Source organism: Hypomesus transpacificus, chromosome 19 (genome assembly GCF_021917145.1).
Source record: "Hypomesus transpacificus isolate Combined female chromosome 19, fHypTra1, whole genome shotgun sequence".
Classification (NCBI taxonomy): Eukaryota; Metazoa; Chordata; class Actinopteri; order Osmeriformes; family Osmeridae; genus Hypomesus; species Hypomesus transpacificus.
The window spans coordinates 5,166,576-5,188,247 of NC_061078.1; positions in this window are offsets into that span (position 1 = coordinate 5,166,576).

The window sequence follows — 21,672 nt, forward strand, 5'->3', positions numbered from 1 at the left end:
GTGTTTTCTCCTTTGAATTTGCGTTTGCCCTCTTCGTCTTGCACGATTCAGATGTCTCGTTACCCTATTGGTCATTTGTCCTTGGAGATTTTTAAACTGATCCGATGACATTTTCCCAATTCAACGATCCATTTCTGCGGTGCTTGGTCTGGTAACCTGCTCGGCTTCGTCCGTGTTGGTGTTTGTGTCTCCTTCTGGTCCCTCAGATGTGACTCCTGAGAGTTCTCCTTCCTCAGGACCCTTTGCTGCACCTGCCGTGGTCTGGACTCCTGGAGGGGGTGGTTGGTCGTGGAAGGGTGGCCTGGTACTGCCTGGGACACCGAACTGCTGGATCTGAGGGTGAGGGTTGAGAGAGGTTGGCCGCTATTGGGCCTATGCCCAGTGAGGGTCGTGGACCGAGGTCGGGGGGTGGCAGCTGCTGCACCTGCTGCTGCCAGGTTAGCTGAGGTGGCTCCTTAACTATCCTGTCTCGGTCTACATCAATGGGGTGGATCAGCCACTGCCTCAATCTGGGGTCACTGGGTCCCTGACCTGCATCTTCCTCTGCTGTAGTGATTCTACACAGTGGTATGTGGATTGGGGGAATCACTTATAAGCGCAGCTAGTTCTGGCAGGGCAATCGGGCAGCGCGCGTCAGTCAGTGATCGGGGACGTAAGGCGTCTTACTCCACCTTCCTTACTCCTCCCACTACCACACCCATGTAGCAGCGCATATCCATTGGGCCACGTCCGATAAGGCGTCTTTAAAAGACGCGCGGATATGCACACACTCACCCCGGTCGTTGTATGATCAGTGCTGCTGCCAATGTGTTTGTATTCCTGCGTTGTCGGTTGTTGCTTTCGCCTGTGTTGCTGTGTCCGGCTCTTGCGATCCGGGGGTGGCCTGTTCGCAGCCTGATTCGCAGCCTGGCCAGCCACAGGGGTGGCCTGTTCGCAGCCGGATTCGCAGCCTCTGAGAACCACCCCGACGGCGGTTGCGACGATGCAGGTAGCCGAGCCCGGCGTAACTCGCGTCGGCTCAAAGATCGCCTGCTACCAGGATTGGCGGTTCAACGCATCCTGGACTCTACAATGTCTTGGTCGTGTCTCTTTCCTTGAGTGTAATCATGATGAACTGCACGTCCGTGGAGTGCTGCAAGGCCGCTCCTTTCTCCTTCCTTCTCTTCCCGAACGGTGCCCGCTGAGAATGCTCTGGTCCAGGGAGGAAGACCCGGTGCTGTTGGCCCCTCTGGACGTCGAGGTCTCTGGCGGAAACGAGTGCTCGGGTCGTCGCGTTGGAGGAGGGGTCGACGACAGCGGTGGGTCCGCCGATCCCCGGTACTGCTTCGGAGGCGCTCCCGTGGCCTTTGACTTCGCATTGACTTCAGGGGAGGAATGACGTGGTACCGTGTCTTAGGACACCACCGGCTGGTAATCAGGAATGGCGTACCCGAATGAGAGGGTTGTGTATCTGCGGCTCTTTAAATCGATTGTATTGCTTGATTGCCATGGCATTCAGTAGTATACGCTGTGCAACGGAATACTCGGATTTCTGGAATGTATTAGCCGGTGCTTACGTAACAGCTTGCCAATATTGTTCATTGTAATTTTCTTTATTTCAGGGGTGCGCACTGATCAGTAGAAAGTGTTATTGAGCAGTTAGCCAGAGACGCTAAATTCGTCTGCTGCTGTCTTCGGGCAGATGTTAAGGCAGCCAAATTACTTCAAACGTCAAATACATACTAAAGTGAAATATGATATCCCTATATTATCGGTTAACCAGTTGAGTAGCGTCACAGTATCTGCCTGTCGTCGTGTGTGTGCCCACAGCGTAGACTACCATCTCGGATGTGTGACTTCGGACAAAATGAACGTCCGGTTATCTAGCTCTATGCACTACGCTGGTGTGGCAAAACGTGTAGGCCTTCTGGCAAGAGGGTACCGTAACGGTAAACACCAGCGTCTAGCGTTGCTAGCTACGAGTGTCATGCTAGGTACTTGCCGGAAGGAACAAGCTAGCAAGCTGTGGGCCCCACCGTACTTATGCTGTGGGAGCGTGGGGATAATTGGACTCACGCATCTAATGTGTGGAGTGTGGCTATGCAAATCGTTGCGGGTGTATTTGACTTGTGATGGGCCGTCAGAGTGCCCCTACGCTGTGGCTATAGTCTAGTGGGTCGATGGGTACTGTTGCACCATCGCACGAAAGTACGTCTATCTGCATACATGCTATGAAACTGTCAAGACAGACATTCCACGTCTCCCGGGAGTTCCGGGCGGGAGAAGCCAATATTTAGATTCACCGCGTGTACAAATGCACTACTATATTGAATTGTATTTGATATGAAAACTGAATGAGATTAACCCCACCTTTCTGAGGTAGTTGGGAAGAACCCTTGGACCAAGTGTTGATTTGGTGTTACTACATTACATTTACGTTTATGCATTTAGCAGACGCTTTTATCCAAAGCGACTTCCAAGAAAGAGCTTTACTAAAGAGCAGAGGTCACTGATCATAACAGCGAGGTAGTCCCAAACATTGCAAGCATCCAAAACATGAAGCATACATTGTGGAAAACAAGTGCCAAAAGTGCCTTAAGTTACTAATGGTAGTGCTGAAAATAATACATAAATACATTGTATAAGGTCTGGGATTTTTTCGGAGGTAAAACATATATATACTGTACATTTAAATTTACAAACTGTAGTCGAACCATCATTTTAGGTGTCTGAATCCAATAGTAGGCTACTTAATATACTCTGATACAGACATTTCACGTCTCCCGGGAGTTCCCGGTGGGAGAAGCCGCCACCCGGAAATGGGTCTCTGCAGGTTGGGATGACTGACATCATCAGTGTTAATGTGACTGCGGTACAATGGTCATTTAGCAGACGCTTTATTCCGAGTGCAATATTTAGATTCACCGCGAGTATAGGTTATCAGTTACGAGAAACCAAACGATTGCAACGGTCCCTCCTGTCGTCTGTTCTGAGGGACTGGATTTAACTCTGACATTCACATCTCAAGTAGACAGCGATTTCTCAGGCTGCCTGCAGGTCAACGACCGGTGGTCCGCGCATTCTGCTGCATGCCTCTCAGTGGCACCTAATTGGCGTCGGTGGGCGGCAGCTGTAGCCTACTCTCGGTGGTATCGGCCGCCGCAGCGGCCCGCACACATCGACACGCTGTCGGTGGCTCCATGTTGGATCCTGGTAATGAGCACCAGTCGGCATCGTGCACCTGCTGGACGATTGTCAAGATGTTCCGTGATCTCCACCCGCGCTGCCTCTAGGTGTCTCGGCATTTCCTGATAGCGTTTCATGCGTGCGTCGTTACCCTCGGAGCGTGTCCTCTGCGTCGTGGTGGCCGCTCGGGCCCCGCTTCTATGCATGCATCGTGCCCCAGAGTTCGTGTCCCGTCTGTTGGACTTCTCAACCCGTGCTAGGCTGTGCGGCCTTTGGCGCGGCTTCGGGTATTTTATCACGATTCCATGGAGTCGTCCTCCGCCTCGATTTTCGTATCGACGAGGCTGCCTCTTTAGGTTGGGGGTTATCGAGCTCTCCGGACAAGGCCTTGTGGCCACGGGGTTACTTCCTGGCTCTTGAGACGTATCTCACGGCTTTACACGAATTGCATTCCATCGTGATGCTTGTTATGGCGTAGGAAAAAGTTTACTGTTATAATATCGAAGCAAGGTCCACATCATAAGGAGGTCTGTGCATATCAATCTAGTCAGACTGCTCACTTGCAGACCAGAGTGTGGGAATCTCATTGCGCACCGCATTCTTTCAGGCTATAGAGACGGTGTGGCGCACTGTCTTGTTCATTTCAGGAGTTCCGATAGGCAAGCATGCCGCCATTTCTCGGACGGTGCTAGACCTTAGGCCCGGGTGAGTGCGCGGTGCACATGTAGGCCTATGTTGTCTGCCGGCGAATACATGAGGACGTTTTTCAATCCACACTGATGGATGAAGGATGCAACTTTGTGGTCTAAGCAGGGGCAATGAGCGCACAGCGCAGACGTGTTACACACTGATATCGGGGTGTTCAATTAAGGTGTTTGGAGCCCTCAGCAAGCTGCTGAACGGGCCAAGAGAGCAGAATTCGGATCAAGATTACGTCTACTATCATCTACCCATCTTGCACATAGGCCGCTGAGGGTTATGTTGGTCGAGGGCCACTTATGTGAGCCTTCCGTGACATTGCTTGTCATAGGGCTATGCTCTTCAAATTACTGGTGTCCGACTGATCAAGGGTACTAGGGCCCTATACGGCGATAACACTCGAGTCAGTGTTTTCACAACCTTTTAATGTTTCACGGTGTGGGGAATTCACCACTATTGTGCAGTGAACGTTTAGTGTCCTGAACATTCCAACCTGATACTTTGCAAGGTGCCTCTATTGTGATTTCTCGATCTAACTGCGTTTTGTCCACTCTCCTATGTGTCGCCCGGGGTCCCGCCTTCCGAGTCCCTGTTGTCACCGATGCCGGCAAGGCCATGACGAAATCCTGGTTCGCTCAACGATTCGCTGTGGGCTGTCCCAGGATTGGTATACATCGCAAAGCTTCTGGATTGGGGCTGCCACCTGGGCATCTTCAAGTGCCTAGCCACGCTGGAATGATGGGGACTGGTCGTCCTCGGCTTACGAGCGCCATGTACGCCCCAATGCCCTGGACATCGTAGGAGTCCAGAGATCTATGAGCTTGACGTGAACGAGCTTGCGGCCATGTGGTCAAAGGACTAATCGCAGTGTGTCAATACACGAGCGTACATTGCAGACGGTGACTGGGTCGGCTTGTTAACCCATAACAGTAGAATATCTCTTTAGATCTCGGTTTAGGCGTGGTGATCCGCAGACGTGCTCTGATCTGGTAGCTATCAATCAGAATCCATAGTGTCTGAATCGAGATATCTCTAGAGATGCCCTGGACTCCAGGGAACGGCGGGTGCTCTGCCGACACATTTGTTTATCTCATTCTCACATAGGAACACTGATGGTACAACATGCGCCTCGCGTACATCTTTGGGGTTGCCGACGGGCGCTAGAGGAATGGGTCTCTAGAGACAGCTGTAACTCTGCCCTGTATGGATGAGAGGTTACCGGATCACAAGCATTGTAGAATGTCCCTGTAGATCTTGGCTCAGCACTGGTGATCCGCAGACGTGCTCTGATTCGGTAGCAATCGATCAGAATCCAGCGTCCGAGTCAAGATATCTGCGGAGACACCCTGGATACCGGCCAGGGAACAGCAGGTGCTCTGCTGACACTAGTCATTCTCACTAGATAAGCATATCTTTGTGTTCCGGCGTACATGCTGCCTTTGTGTACATCCTGATGGGTTCGCTGACGGGCGCAAAGAGGGGCAGCTCTCTGGAGGTAGCTATCTGCCCGATGTTGGATGAGAAGGGTACCGGGGAGATGGTCGGTGTATTTGGCTTGTCGCAGGCTCACCTTCCGTCCAGCGCAGGGTCTGGACGGGATGTGCGCGTGGGACGGCTCGGTAAACCGCACATCAGATGGTATGTAACACGATGGATATGCACACATAGTCTTAGTCATCGTCAATGTAGCATGACCCCCGCATCCAGAAACGCTGTTTTGCCACTAGTACGTACGTAGTGGGATGTCAGGGGGTCCTCCTGTGGCTCAGGAGCAGCGGCGCTCCGCTCTACACATAGTCTGCATGGCGGAGTGGTGGCGTGTGTTTGGGGGGTTATATCTCTATTGCTCCCTGCCTCATATGTCATGTATGTATGTGTTGCATCGAGGAGGCAGGGAGTGCTTCCCTTAGATCATCCACTCCGCCAAAGTAAATCTACATGTCCATGTCATGTAACAATAAATGCTCAAATCTAATACGTGATTGTCTTGACTGAAATAAGCGCAGCTAGTTCTGGCAGGGCAATCGGGCAGCGCGCGTCAGTCAGTGATCGGGGACGTAAGGCGTCTTACTCCACCTTCCTTACTCCTCCCACTACCACACCCATGTAGCAGCGCATATCCATTGGGCCACGTGCGATAAGGCGTCTTTAAAAGACGCGCGGATATGCACACACTCACCCCGGTCGTTGTATGATCAGTGCTGCTGCCACCCTCCACCGTCCCCTTCTCCCCCATGCTGTCTGTGTATCTATCCTACAGGGGGGTTATATCTCTATTGCTCCCTGCCTCATATGTCATGTATGTATGTGTTGCATCGAGGAGGCAGGGAGTGCTTCCCTTAGATCATCCACTCCGCCAAAGTAAATCTACATGTCCATGTCATGTAACAAGAAATGCTCAAATCTAATACGTGATTGTCTTGACTGAACTGCGCTACTCTCTACTGGGGGTGGGCTCACTGGCCGTTCTCGTGAGGTCATAACTGAGCTGTCTATCTGCTGTGACTCTACTCCTGGTGGTGGGGGTTCCTGACTTGTCAGGCATGGTATGGATGATGTCGGGTTCTGCTGGGGGTCTGGGTTGTCTTGGTCGTTCTTCCAACGGGGGTCGTCTGCCGTGTACATCTAGTGACATAACATGAGTTAGATGTCGCCAAGTCCCTCTTGGCTCAACTCATACAAACTTGATTTACGATTCAATGTTTGTAATTCTATCATCTCGATGTACGCCCCTTCCCGTGTTTGGTCGTTGGCTGGAACCTCATACAGTGACAGCGTGCCGTCTTCTCCTTCCGGAGCTATTTGTACAGGAAACTGTCCTGTTATTACCCTTGACATCTTTTTAATTAGCTGCCCCACCAGTGGCAATATACAGCATGCTGTTACTACCACTATTATCAAAATTACTGCTATGGCCATCGCTATCCCTCTCAGTAATTTGGGCCAAGCCAAATTCATCAACCAGCTTCATAATGCATTTGTTCCCGTTTTCCAATTGGAATGTATTACATGTTCCTGCCGTAATTCCTTTAAGTTCATCAGGGCCTTAGTGAGATTTCCCCCCTCCCCGTGTGCATGGGAATGACAGTGCAACACTCCTCTCCTATCAGTTCGCAAACTCCTTGGTCCTCTGCTAACAAAGTTTCTATGATGAACCGGTTTTGCAAGGCCATCAGTGATGTAGCATGTAACTGTTCCTTCACTCCTTCCAGTGCAGCTATGGTGTGATTTATGAATCGTTGTTGATTATACCATAAGTAATTTATCCATTGGCTGTTGCGTTCTATGGACTGAGCATTTATTCCCTGGCCAAAAAAGGGCACTGAACCTGCTATACGTCCCGTGATTATCCAGTTATTACTCATGGCCAAATGTTCATCAGGCATACCGTAAGGTACTTGGTCGTAAGTGATGTATACCTTGTCATCTGTTTTCCACTGAGTCTGAGTGTCTCTTTTATCTCTGTTTGGTACTCCTTTTTGAGGTGCTAACACTGTTACTTTTCCAGTCAACAGAGTTGGAGCGCAGATACCCACCCATCCTGGCTCTAGCTTAGTTTTAAGTCTGTTGTCTCCTTCACATACCCAAAATATGTCTCCCAATGGAACTGTTCCTTCTGCGTAACTGGGTATGCGATATTGGTCAGCATCTGTGGATTCTATTTTATGGATAATATGTCCTCCGTCTAATACGAGCGGTTCGCACTTTAGTGTAGTCTTATTTGTTGTGGCGAAGCCAAACACTTCCTGCTTGCAACTCACTAGTCCCTTGGAGTCAGTTAAAGTGTAACGTTTAATCACATCCTCTATTTCCGTTCCCCTTACTATACAAAATGGAAAGGTAAGAGTCGGCGGGATTGTGACCATGGGTGGTGCCATATAGTCGCCTTCTTTTTGGGTTTCATCTAGTTTGCGCGGGCAGACCGTCTCATCCTTACTCATACTTTTGTAATTACCATTCGCCATGTACATAGTGCAGTAAGCAAAGCACTGGTCTAGGTCCATACAGGACCCTATTGCGCTGCCTGGAATGGGCCTGATCTGTGGAAGCCTTTTTGCATCGTAACATGCTACACAGGTTTCCTGACTTACTTGCTGAGCTGAGTACTTCAGCCAGTCATAGAACATGTTGGACTTTAATTGCGCCGTTTTTAGCGTATAGCCACTATCCCGGCTGCGTTTGACTCGACAGGTCACGGAGTATACTTTGATCAGGCTCATGGCTTTTTGGTTATCCATTACTTGTTTTGCGTTTACATCAATACATTGAGTTTTCAAGCATTTTATTATTACTGTTGTTGTTCCATTTTTCTTGCACATTGTACTCAGGGAATAACTGTAGATTATTGTTTTACCGGGGCTGGATGTTATTATCACGTTTCGGTCTGGTGGTATGCTATATGTTAAATTGACGTCTTCAGCTAATGGTATATATCCTAGATTCGCCGCCAGCGTTCCTACAGCTAATGCACACTCGGCCATCTGCACATCTTCCTTTGGTGTTTTTAATTCATTGGTGGGTAAAACATTTTGTAGGGTTGGGTCGTGTTGGGGATATTTGGTGGGTAAGATATGTTGTGTAGTCAGGTGTTCTTGGGGATGTGTGGTGGGTGAAGCATGTTGTTTGGTGAAATTTTCTTGGGGATGTGTGGTGGGTGAAACAAGTTGTAGAGTTAGGTTTTGTTGGGGATATATGAGGGGTGTCAGGTGTCGTATTGTCCACATCACGCTGCCTACCAACACTATGGCTGTCCGTATTAGCATTATCCCTAACCCTGATCGTATCTTAGTTGCACAATCTGGGGCGTCCCTCTCCTGTCTCGTGGTGGCCCTAACACTTGTTGCTCTCTCAGCTGTCTGCTGCCTCGGGCTTTGGTCATTTCTTAATAGCTGGGCAGCTGCTGTTAGTGTTTTGGTTGTTTGCAAGTCTTTGCTGGACCAGTCTGTGAGATCGCCTGGGTCCCTGCAGGGAGGAGTGTCCGTCCCCATCCTGGAGTCCCTGCGGGGCGGTGACACCGGCCCTTTCTGTCTCTGGTCGAGCTGCTCCTCTCTTATGTGCCTATTGCCAAGGGCGGGGGCTGATTGCATGTCACTTTTAAGAGCTAAAAAAGCTCCCTCCGCCTCTTCGGTCCACTGCAATGTAGCAGCATTGCTAGTTTGCCCTGCAGCCCTAATAAGGGCTCGCAGAGGTGCTGTTTTGAAAGCATAATCACAAATCCATGGTCTGCTGTATCCCGCCATTCCCAACAAGGTAAGCATTTGTCCTACCGTCTGAGGTTTGGGTGCCTTGACTATGGCTTCTATCTGTGACAAGGCTATCTGTCTCCTGTCCCCACTAAGCCTCCTGCCCAGATAATCTACAGTTGTCTGACAAAACTGTAACTTGTCTTTACTGACTTTATGACCTCCCTCTGCCAGCTGTGTTAACACCGTGACAGAGTCTTTCTCGCACTGCTCTTTTGAGCTGCTACAAATTAAAATGTCATCGGCGTACTGTAAGACGGTACTTGCAACATGCAGATTTTGCAGGTCCTGGGTCAACGCTCGATTAAACACCGCAGGGCTGTCCAGGAATCCCTGAGGCAAACGAGTGTATGTCATTTGTTTACCTTCATAGGTGAAAGCAAACAGATATTGCGAGTCCTTGTGTAAAGGTACTGCGAAGAAAGCAGAACAGAGATCTATTACTGTATACCATTTTGTGCCTGGTGGGATATTCGAGAGCAATGTATGTGGATCGGGCACAATCACTTTTGGAACGTTTACAATGGAGTTAATTGCTCGCAGATCATGTACCAATCGATAATCATTAGAATGTGGCTTCTTTATTGGAAAGATGGGTGTATTGCAGGGGCTTTTAGTTTCAATCAAGACTCCTGCATTCACTAGACCTGTAATGGTCGGTCTAATCCCGTCTATGGCATGTTGTCGGAGAGGGTATTGTCTCTGGTAGGGTAATCTTACTCCCTCCTTTATGTTTACGTGTATGGGTTCTGCTGATTTTATATAACCTACATCTGTCTTGTGTTTTGACCATAAGGTTGGGGGCACTTGTTCTAACAAATCTTCATGTTCTGAAAGTAAGCATAGTTTGGTGGGTGTCTGTATATTCAATATCACTGTCTCTGCTGTCCCTACGTTATAATTCTTTGCAGAAATTCTATAAAAACGTGTGTCGGGGAATATGTGTATGTTCTTATTATTTGTGGGCCTCCATTCTAATACCTGTAAAGCTGCTTTAACCATTGGTCCTAATTCTCTAGTCCTATGTCCTTCAGTTGTCATTAGTGTAATGTGTGGAGTAGAGTTTTGTATTTGATACCATTCTTGCAAGTCTGGTGGGAGTGTTACAGCTGCAGCAGCTCCCTCAGGGCCCACAAAAATATCCTGGGTGATGATAGAGTACTGTTTTTTATTGATCAACTCTATCCAACAGTCAGCATAGTCCGTGTGACTTTGATGTTCGTCATATAGAAGAGTACAATGAAGTGACATGAGTTGCGATTTCGGTTTCCCTACTAACGCTTGTGCCCACGGCTCCCATTTTTTCCATGATTGGATCAATGAAGATTCTTGTGGGGCCAATTGTAGCCAGTACGCCAGCGGTGGCATCTGGCTGAGGGAGTCTTCTGTTGCTGCATTCATTAGTGGACTTAAAACGTTTCGCAGTTCTTTTTCTACCATCACTGGCATTATCTGGTTAGTTGCGGGATCTTCATGGAACTCCATTCGCAGGCCGCTTTGGGTACACGCAATATTGGCTTTTAATATACATAAAATGTCTCTTCCCAATAGATTGATGGGAGTGTGTGCCGAATACTGGAGAGGCGCTACAATTGTTTTTCCTTCAATTTGCATCGCGAGTGGCTCCGTAAGTTGTATTACTTGTGTATTCCCAGAAAAGCCAACAGTTCGGATGGATGAACTTGATAGGGGGAGATTGAAGCCATTTTTTCCAATACATGAGTACGTCGCTCCTGTGTCCACCATGAAGGCATGTTCTCGGCCTTGCACTGTAACTGATATGGTGGGTTCTTCTCGTGGTTGTAATGAGATGACTGGCGACATTTTTTCCCCCTCAGGCTTTTCTGGGCACCTCTATTGCCAGTCTGGAGCTGGCGCCAAAAACTGATTTGATGGACAGTCTGCTTTGTAATGTCCTTGTTGTCCACATCTCCAGCACACCCCTGTTTGTCGATTGTCAGTTGGGCAGTGTCTGTCTGTCCTGCTGTGGGGGTGGGCTTCGTCCTCCTCCCCCACGTGTTTTCCCACCACGTTGTGAGGGTCCATCCCTACCCTTCCAGTTTGAGGAACTAATGTGTACATGGATTGGTGGCAGGGCGGGAGCTGGGGAATTGATTGGTGCTGCCTGCACCGGTCCTGGTGGAGCAGGAGGTTGAAGTGATGACTGGAGCACCACTGGGGCCTGGAGTGTAGGGTTCTCGTGAACCTGGGCCTGTGCTGTTACAACTGGGGCTTGTGTTTTGGCTTTGTCTTTCTTTTGCTTGCACAGTTCTCCCAGCTGTAGTTGTGTTAGTTTGTTGACAAGTTGTTTATTCAGTTCTTCTGCTTCTCGTTTTTCTTTTCTGCAGTTATCAACATGGTGGACTATATGTTCTGAGAACAATGGCCAGTCCATTTTCATCAGGCCTACTACACCGTCCAGACATTTTTGTACATTTGGTGGCATAGCTTTTTTGACCGTGAGCATAAACAGTCTCTGTGTGGTGTTGTTTGTGTTCCAGGTGCCCCCAGTCTCATCTCTCCACCTGCGTTGGAAATCATGCAGAAATGTTGTTGGACATTCGTCGTCTTTCAGCATTACGCCATTTAGCTTGGAGGGATCCATCTTCTCTGGGTAGTGTTTTCTTAGCTCTGCCCATATTAGGTTGCGGTGACCTCCAAAACCTACGCTGTCTACTTGGTTTCCGGTCACCACTCTTGGCAAGTGTGCACTATGGAAAACTTCTTCTGTTATCTGTTTTCCGGCCGTGTGCATTAACCTGTTCTGGATCCTTGGCTCGCCGGCGAGCCAGAAATGCTTTGCGCCCCCCCCTCAGTGAAAACGCATTCAATTGAACATTTTGACTGCTACACATATGATACCTCGTTGGAAAGCTACGATTCTTGTGCTTCCATTGAAATAAACCAATTCAAGCTCAACTCGCAACAGAAAGTACCGTCAACGTCTTTGCCCGGTGACCGTTCATTCAACAATGCTAGATAAAAAAGTTGTACTTACCTACGATTACGTAGGAATGTTCCAGGTATGCACACAACTCATCAAAACCTCCTCTGCTTACATTCCCAAGGGTCCAAAGTATCAAACCATGTCGAGTAGTTGTCCAAACAATAAATTATATCCACACATAGCCACGATCTTGTTGCTTCATTCTTCCTTCGTCAAATTATAATTTTTCATTTATTTTCAACTGGCCCTGAAATGAGCGAGTTATCCTTGTAGCTTAGCGCTAGCTGTAAATGGCGATACCCCATATGCCAGGTTTTGTGGAGCCTTCAAAATAAAATTCGATTGCGCAATATGTCAGTGTTCTTTGTGTGCCAATCCTAGGAATCAGATAAAGCACTCCAATGTGTTCATTCTTCAGTTTTTGTGTTTCAGTAATACAAATGATGGATTTAGCTGTTATATATGATAGTTCTAAGTACCACCTTTCATTAGAGATAACAATTATACCTTTTTATCCTAAGAATTTGACCTTGGTGAGAAGGGTCATTCTGGAGTCTCCAAAAGGCCCTTTTAGAAAAAGCCTGGATGTACTCTTATAAAAACATGTGTCAAATATGAATATATTGTGGTATTATGTTTGACTTTTGATCTGAATTGGGTAAGGCTTCAACCTGTGGTCCAATTCTGTCTTCCAGCTAATACCTACCACCTCTAGGCCTCTTCAGGCCTGTGTTTTCAAAACAAAATTTAGGCGGAAATAGAAACTTTCACTTTCCTTGTGTTCAAGCTTCTATTTCTCAACACCAGTAGGACTGACAGGGTTCCTGACAACAAGGAACATAACTTCAGAGTGTCAGCTTTCAAAAGAGTCAATTTACATGCATCTACTTCAAATGGTTCAAGAATAGCAGTCAATTTACTTTGGGTATGCTGTTTAGGCGTTTTTAGGCACATTTAACAGGTTTCAGGAGATGTTAACAGGGCCTTTATGTCTCCCAGAGCCAATGTCACCCCTGCTGTGCTCTCTTCCAGTGCTGTTATCCATTTGTTAGCTCCATCAGTGAGTGTAGGCAGCCTTCCTGCCAGGCCAATCATGTCCATGAATGACCACGCTACGTACAAGGGATCTTGTCCGGTTCCTTTCACCACTAGGGGACATTGCGGGGATGGATTGTTTGGATCCTCTGCTCCTATTTCTTCTGGGTAGCCGTTTAGGCTGGATCTTCTCCCCAGCCTTCCTCCATCCCTCACCCATAGCTGTGCTCGTTCCTCTCCTGTTGTTACTCTCCGTTTAAAGCCTCCTCCACCTCCATTGTCTTGTGGAGTTAGCATGCCGTTCAGACTTATTTGCATTACCCCCCTGCTGCTGGGATGTTGCCATACATCGTGGGGGTCCTCGTTTGGTTGAAATTCAGGTATTAACCTGGGAGTTGGTGTCTTATCTCTGTGGTTTTTTAATTTGGTTGATAGGTTGTGTATTTCACTCTCCATTCTGTGTATTGACTCCTCCCAGTCTTAGCATTTTTGTTTGCCTCACTCTTTCAGTGATTGATCTCTGTTTTTTTGTTTTGGGCGTGCCCCAAATGACTGATCTGATTGCATTGGAGGTGTTGCGTCAGTGTCCTCACACTCCATTTGTCTGGAGTCATGAAGGTCATTCTGTTTTTGTTTTCTCCACTCTTCTTCGGTGGAGTCTTTTATAGTTTTTTCCAGGTAATTTAATCTGTCAGCCAAGGCCTCCAATTTAGCTTTTCCTGCAGTTTTCTTCTGATATTCCAGTCTGTCTAGACGGTCTTGTGATTGTTCACTGCTACATGTTGAATTATTGTCTTCTTGTCCCATGCCAGTCTCGAACAGCTTTCTTCTGTCTGATATTTCTCTGTTCCTTCGTATCGTATTTTCCGCACTGTTCTGGCCACTTGTCGTCTGTATCCCTCCCTTCTAAATCAATTCAATACTTCTCTTTCCTTAGTCTTCTTGCCCAATCTCCTGTCGCTGTGGTCTTCAGATTTATGGTGTTTGATATTGTTCTCCATATCCTCACAGCACACCAAATCAAAGGATCCTTCTTTCGGCCAAAGTGAATTGCGAGCATGCCATTTTTTCATAAACCGTTGAATTCACTTTTTATCGTTAGGGTGGCGTCGTATAATTAGCTCCATTGGAACTTTCACCAGGCCATCCATAGCCCTCCCACTATTTTTACCGTGAATGATCCCCATGTAAATTTGTTGTGCACTGTTGATCACAGACCTGGAAAATTCAGTTGATGCTGTTAAGCATTCTCACTATTGTTTTTCTGTTTCTCTTTATTGGGGTGTGCTTGCCTTTCGGCGAGCACAAACCATTGTAATCTCACATATATATTATTATTATTATTGTTTCTCTTCACACCCCTAAAACTCAGTCAATATTTGGACTACATAGACAACCTAGGTGTCAAAAGTTTCGTCTTGGTAACGATTGAGTTGCTTGTATTGGGATTTACGTTCCGTTGCACGGTTTAAGTAGACATTAAGAATTTGTGGCGAAAGGTGAAGCTAATGGTGGCTAACTTGCTAGCCACAGTCACTGACGCCACTAACGTCACTAACGTCACGAAAGCTCGCGTGACTATCTCTAGCAGAACTTTAGTTTTAGCAGCTTGTTAACTTATGGGAGATGGCTAGGCTAACTGCTTTACTGCAAGGCAGCTGCAGAAACGCCACAAGCAAAGAGGCCTGGGTGATAACTATTTGCTCATTTTACTTTGTGATATGACACACAGTTGTAATGTACAATATAAGCTAATATTATTAAGGAAGTACATCTACTTTCGGAAACAGTCTACTATTTCACTGAAGCATTAGCATCATGACATTAGCCTCTATTGCCCGGGAAACACATACTACAGCTGTCTAGGATGCATCTGTTTTCAATCGTTAAAATAAACATTCCTCACACGGATATGTTATGACATTAGATTACAAGTAAACGATTTGTGGGTGAAATTATCATTACCAGTGGTTTCAAACCAGTATAGCTCACGACACTGCAACGCTGTAGCCTAGTCTACTAACGCTAGCTAACAAAAACATCTCCACAGCTGTTTACAGTAGGAATTCAAACAGCGGCACATCCATTGCCACAACCTAAACTTTGTCAATCGGTTCATGAAAATAATTCATTTCAGCCTAGACCGTACAACGGATGTAACGTTAAATCGAATTCAACCAATGCAATCGCTACAGTACCAAGACGAACAGTCTAGTATGTAATACAATCTACCGGGGCAGCTTCTCCACACAGGGCTTATCGCATTCTGCCTTGTTACTAACAATGATCGCTACCACTGACATTTTTTAGAATGAGGGATTTCCCCCTAAATAAATGTCAAGCTTATTTACGTTTTGGGGGGCATATTTTCAGTTAGCAGATGGTACTATTTGAATAGCGATTCCATCTGAGATAGCTATACTGCTGCTGGTACAGTACAGTAACGTTTTTTAAAAGAAGCTTATGAATCAATGCAATGAGTAGGCTACTAATGCCTGAAAATATCACGAGAAGGGAAAAACTTACAATGATGTTTAAATCATAGAGATTAGGTCATTTTTTACACCGGTATATTTAGCCAATTTAAAACCTGCATAAGTAGCCTAATGTGTCACATTAAAGAGTTGTCTTAATAACAAATAGACAGCTAGACCATATACTAGACGCCCAGAAGAAGTTTGTAGCCATATAAGGCCTATCTATATATATAGGCTACTTGATTTGGCTGCAAGATTCGCTGATTTTGGGTGTCCAAGATATGAAGGATTCTGATCTGTAGCAACAGTCTAGCCATGTAGCTAAGCCTTCTCCGGGAAGAGTGGATTTTCGAAGTCTGGAAGAGAAATTTAGGCTAGTGCTACTTGCCCCACTGCACTGGACAAGTTATTAAAACTCAAATAAAATGAAACGCAATGTTAGGCCTACTTCACGTTATGTGCCACTCATTAGGCTACGTCTATCAATTTTATTTGACCGAATTCTGCATCAGTAAAACACCAAAAAAGTGTCTTCGTCCCAAGATCTCTACAAACCTGCTAATTCAATCAAGCAGCGCTGCAAGACCCAGTGAAATGTATATCCTAGCTAGCGGTTTAGGCTGAAATGAAGTATTTTCATGAACAGACAAAGTTTTGACATTGACAAAGTTGAGGCTGTGGCAATGAAGTTAAGTAACAACTTTGTTGCAGGAGCATTCTTTGTCTAGGTTGCGAGCTAACAGTGTCCGGTAGGCTTCTTCGCTATAAATGATGATGTTACCTATTTGAAGTGTGTCATAAAAAGCGGCGTCACATAGGCTACATTGTGAGGTCAGCTCACGGTGTCCTACTCTACAACCCGCCCTCTTCAGAGAATTCAGAACGCAGCGGCCCGTCTGGTCTACAATCTACCCAGACGCTCCCACGTTACCCCGCTCCTCATCTCCCTCCACTGGCTACCCATAACGGCCCGCATCAGATTCAAGACCCTGGTACTGACCTTCCGAGCAGTGAACGGAACTGCTCCCGACTACATCAAGTCTCTCCTGCAGCCTTACACCCCCACCCGCCACCTACGGTCTTCTTCAGACAACCGCCTGGTGGTCCCACCTCTCAAGACCGCCCGGTCCCAGCACAAGCTCTTCTCCTGCCTGGCACCCCAGTGGTGGAATCAACTCCCCACCTCCATCAGAGACACGGATTGTCTCTCCACCTTCAAGAGAAGGCTCAGGACGCACTTGTTCCGGGAGTACAATGGTACTTAGGAATGGTTTGCTGAATCCAACGCTAGTTTCCTCAAGGTTCACAATGACTCTTGCTTAGACTGTTGCTCTTGTTGGTTAGTGGTAGCTGATTTAAACTGTTGTATTCTTCTTTTTTAGTTGATCCTATTTTTATTTTTATTGCTTTCCTACAGGTACACCTGCACTTAGAGATTAATGTTGTGTAATTTTTAACTTGTTTAACTACATGCTCTTATGGTTTCTTCCCTTTAGCACTATTTTTTGGTTGTTCACAATATGTACTTCTTGTTTTTGACTACCCGCAATGCTGTGGGGCTATCTTGTTGTTATTATCAGTGACCTATGCACTTTGTGAAGCTCTCTCTTGGAAGTCGCTTTGGACAAAAGCGTCTGCTAAATGAATAAATGTAAATGTAAATGTAAATGTACTCTATATAGCGAGCAACTCCACATTCATACGTCTCTGAGCTTGCTTTAAAATAACAGAAAACATTAATATATTGACGTTGATACATTAAGATGCTTTTATTAATCAATATGTCCTACCACTTGAGAAACACTGTCCTACACATAATTAGACAAATGCAATATTAGACGTCCCATAGCCTACAACCTCATGACCAGGTGCAACAGGTGCCTCAGAGGATTAAGGAGTTGAATAAGCATATGCTGTGTGTTCCTCTTGTTGGGCAACCAACAAGTAGTTTATATCTGATTACAATTTACTAAGTTACCTACTGAGCGCTACATCTTCATGAGCTACATTTGGCCTCCTTCTCTTCCAACCAACTAGGATCACCTCTCCTCCATCTGAGTGATACATGTAATTCTTAAAAAATTATTACAAAATTATTATCAAGGGAACACAATGGTCAGAACTGCAGTCATACACTTAAACCCTAACCAAACACCAGGAGACTATGGGCAGCTGGGGCAGCCGCAAGCACACCCTCACAATTTCCCCAGAAATTGTATGCTCTCTAGTTACACAAATGCAATATTAGATGTCCCATAGCCTACAACCTCATAACCAGGTGCAACAGTTGCCTCGAGAGGATTAAGGAGTTGAAGAAGCAGATGCTGTGTCTTCCTCTTGTTGGGCAACCAACAAGTTGTTTATATCTGATTACAATTTAATAAGTTACCTAGCGCTGCATCTTCATGAGCTACATTTGGCCTCCTCCTTACCAGTATCACCTCTGCTCCATCTGAGTGATACATGTAATTTTTACAAAATTATTATCAAGGGAACACAATGGTCAGAACTGCAGTCATACATTTAAATGCTTTATGAAATATTTAAACACCAGGAGACTATGGGCAGCTGGGGCAGCCGCAAGCACACCCTCACAAATTCCCCAGAAATTGTATGCTCTCTAGTTGTGAGAATGCTGTTAAGCATTCTCACTATTGTTTTTCTGTTTCTCTTTATTATTATTCCAACTTCTTAGTTCTTCCGTAGGTTTTTTGGCCTTTAACTAGTCCTGCATACTTTCACCGATTCCTACATTTTTGGTATCAAAACGTTCAGCTCCTTCAGGAGATGATGGCTATGACTTCTGGTATTTCTCACTTTTATACTTTTTAATGAATTAAGGTTTTTGTGCAAATTATTGTCCCATTAAAAGTAATGTTAAATCCTTTCAAATCATTAAAAAGATTCCTCCTCTTTCAAACTTAACTGCTTCAGCATACTTTCAGCTAGAGACACCATTCAAACTTTAAAATGTTCACAAGACATTCAGCTATTCCCAAATGATTCAGCTTTTTCAAATATAATCAGCCAATTTTGAATTGTGACAGTTTGAAAAATTGAGCTCCTTCTTGATTTGTGTGCCACTCTGCTGGCTGCTCTTTTTCTGATGTTCAACTAAATTGTCAAACAAATTCCTCTGACGTTCATATAGTTTAACTTACCGAAACAAGTTTTACCTTAAAATGTAGGAAAACTTGTCATCTTTCAGCCAATTTAACTACTAAAGAGCTCACATTTACAGATTTTCAGCTTTGAGCCTTGAAGCGAGAGCAGCCTTTCAAATTCTCTTACTAACTTCAATGGAGAGGTGGGTAAAATTCGTCAGAGAATTTTGAAAGTAGACATGTTTTCAAACTGCCGGTAGAGTCGTATTTCTGACCGCACAGACATATAAATAACATGTCTGGTTTCGGGAGAGTCTTGGGTCTCGGAAAATATCCTCATATTTTGGTTTGAACGTATAGTTTTGCGTCTAGGTTAACTTGTTTGAGGTGTGGATTCCAGCAAAATGTTGTATTCTCTGCCCAGCTCGTTAGCGAGCACAGCTGCGCCATCACCGTGGCAACCAAACAGACACGCATAATGAAAGCAGAATTGGGTGACGTTTTGGAAACTGCCAAAAGAGTTGTATTTCTGACTGCACAGACACATAAAGGATATCAATGGTTTCGGCAGAGTCTTGGGTCTCGGAAAATATCCTTATTTTTGGGATTGGACGTACAGTTTTGCGTCTAGGTTAACTTGTTTGAGGTGTGGATGCTAGGTAAATGTTTGTTATTGTCTTTTAATCGAGCTAGCGCGATATGGCTCTCCATAAAACGGTTCGACTTTTTCTTCCACTACAGTATCGACCAAATTGACCAAACAAGGTATGTACATTGAGCTGAAAGTGTACATAATCTAGCTAGATCGGCTTAATTTTAGCAGGTTTCACAGCAATCTGCAAAAATCGAGGCTCAAGACAGTCATAGCTGACCATCACGAACGAGCCGTGGCTGGGGTAAGTGTTTGCTGCAGCTGGCGTTAATCCTACCAACAAATGCTTTGTAACTGAAGAGTATTTACTTTTTATTGGCGATATTGACAACAGAGGTTAAGGAACTTGTCCTTCATCAAAAGATGGTCTCCGTTTTCAATATGAAGGAGTTGATGTAGCTTATGTAGGAAATCTTCCATTGCATCCTCTCTGTAGCTTCACGCCTTCGGTTATTATTCAAGCCTACAGTGCGGTGTTAATACATACCACTTTGACACACTTGCAAGAAATGATCCGCTGGTTAGATGTAGCATGATCTTATTATTTACGTATAAAAAATTCACCAGGGACAACGACAACATCGGCAACCCTGCACTATTTATTATTATGATGTCATCTTACTTTAAGTGTCTGAACAGGACTGGGTGTGCAGGCACGCATGATTAGTTTCTCCTCCGTTTGAACCTGAAACCTAGATTCTGGGTTAGAAATGTTGCCAATGACCAACGGTTGCTCCGTTACAAGAAACAAGGAACCAATCCGATTGGCCAACGCTCTTCACTGTTCCACTGTCCTTCCACAAGTAGTTTCCAGCTCTGAAAAGAGTTCCAGAGACTAAATTTCTGCAAATGTTTCCCTCTTCTCAACATATTTAGCATCTTTAGGTGACTTCATTTTATAAGGATGAAAAATAATTCTAAATATGAACATCATTCATCTCCCATCACCTTTTTTAAACCTTCAACTTTTTCTGCTTGGACTTATAACTTTTTTTCAGCCATTTAATCAATTCTGCCTTTTTTCCAGCAAGTTCAAGTCATTCCAGTGTTGTCCTTTTACCTTTATATTCGTTCAACCCAGACTTCAGCAACTGGTTTTCTGCTTAATTTTCAAATTTGCCTGCCGCTCATCTTTCTGAAATTTTCCCCTTTTTGTTTTTGCATTTTTCTTCTTCTTTTCTTCTGTTTTCTGCCTTCATCTTACTCCAGGTCCTTTCAAAAATACATTTCATAGCAGAATCTTCCAACTGCCAGTACTTTTGCATTTTTTCCTTCTTTTCTGCCTTCATCTTGCTGCAGGTCTTTTCTAACATACATTTCAGGCCTTTTGAAACTCCAGCAAATTTTTGCTAAATGTTCACGTTGGTATGCATTGTTTCTCTTCTATCTGATTTTTTTTCACGTTGTTTTGCATTTTTCTTCTCTTTTCTGTAGTTTTATGCCTTCGTCCTGCTCCAGCCCCTATTTAAAATACCTTTCGGTTACTTTGAAGCTTCAGCTTATAACTTTCTGAAAAATGTCACAATTTTCAGCTTTTTTAGCATGGTCAGCTATCCCCATTCAGGTTTCCAGCATTCTCACTGCTGTTTCGCAGGAACAGCCTTTTCTAGTTATTATTATTATTCCAACTTCTTAGTTCTTCCGTAGGTTTTTTGGCCTTTAACTAGTTCTGCATACTTTCACCGATTCCTACAATTTTTGTATCAAAACGTTCAGCTCCTTCAGGAGATGTTGGCTATGACTTGTGGTATTTCTCACTTTTATACTTTTTAAAGAATTAAGGTTTTTGTGCAAATTATTGTCCCATTAAAAGTAATGGTAAATCCTTTCAAATCATTAAAAAGATTCCTCCTCTTTCAAACTTAACTGCTTCAGCATACTTTCAGCTAGAGACACCATTCAAACTTTAAAATGTTCACAAGACATTCAGCTATTCCCAAATGATTCAGCTTTTTCAAATATTCAGCCAATTTTGAATCGTGACAGTTTTAAATACATAAAAAATGTAGCTCCTTCTTGATTTTTATGGTTGAGCTGCTGGCTGCTCTTTTTCTGATATTCAACTAAATTGTTAAACAAATTCCTCTGACGTTCATATAGTTTAACTTACAGAAACAAGTTTGACCTTAAAATGTAGGAAAACTTGTCCTCTTTCAGCCAATTTAACTACTAAAGAGCTCACATTTACAGATTTTCAGCTTTGAGGCTTGAAGCGAGAGCAGCCTTTCAAATTCTCTCACTAACTTCAATGGAGAGATGGGTAAAATTCGTCAGAGAATTTCGAAAGTAGACGTGTTTTTAAACTGCCGGTAGAGTCGTATTTCTGACCGCACAGACATATAAAGGACAT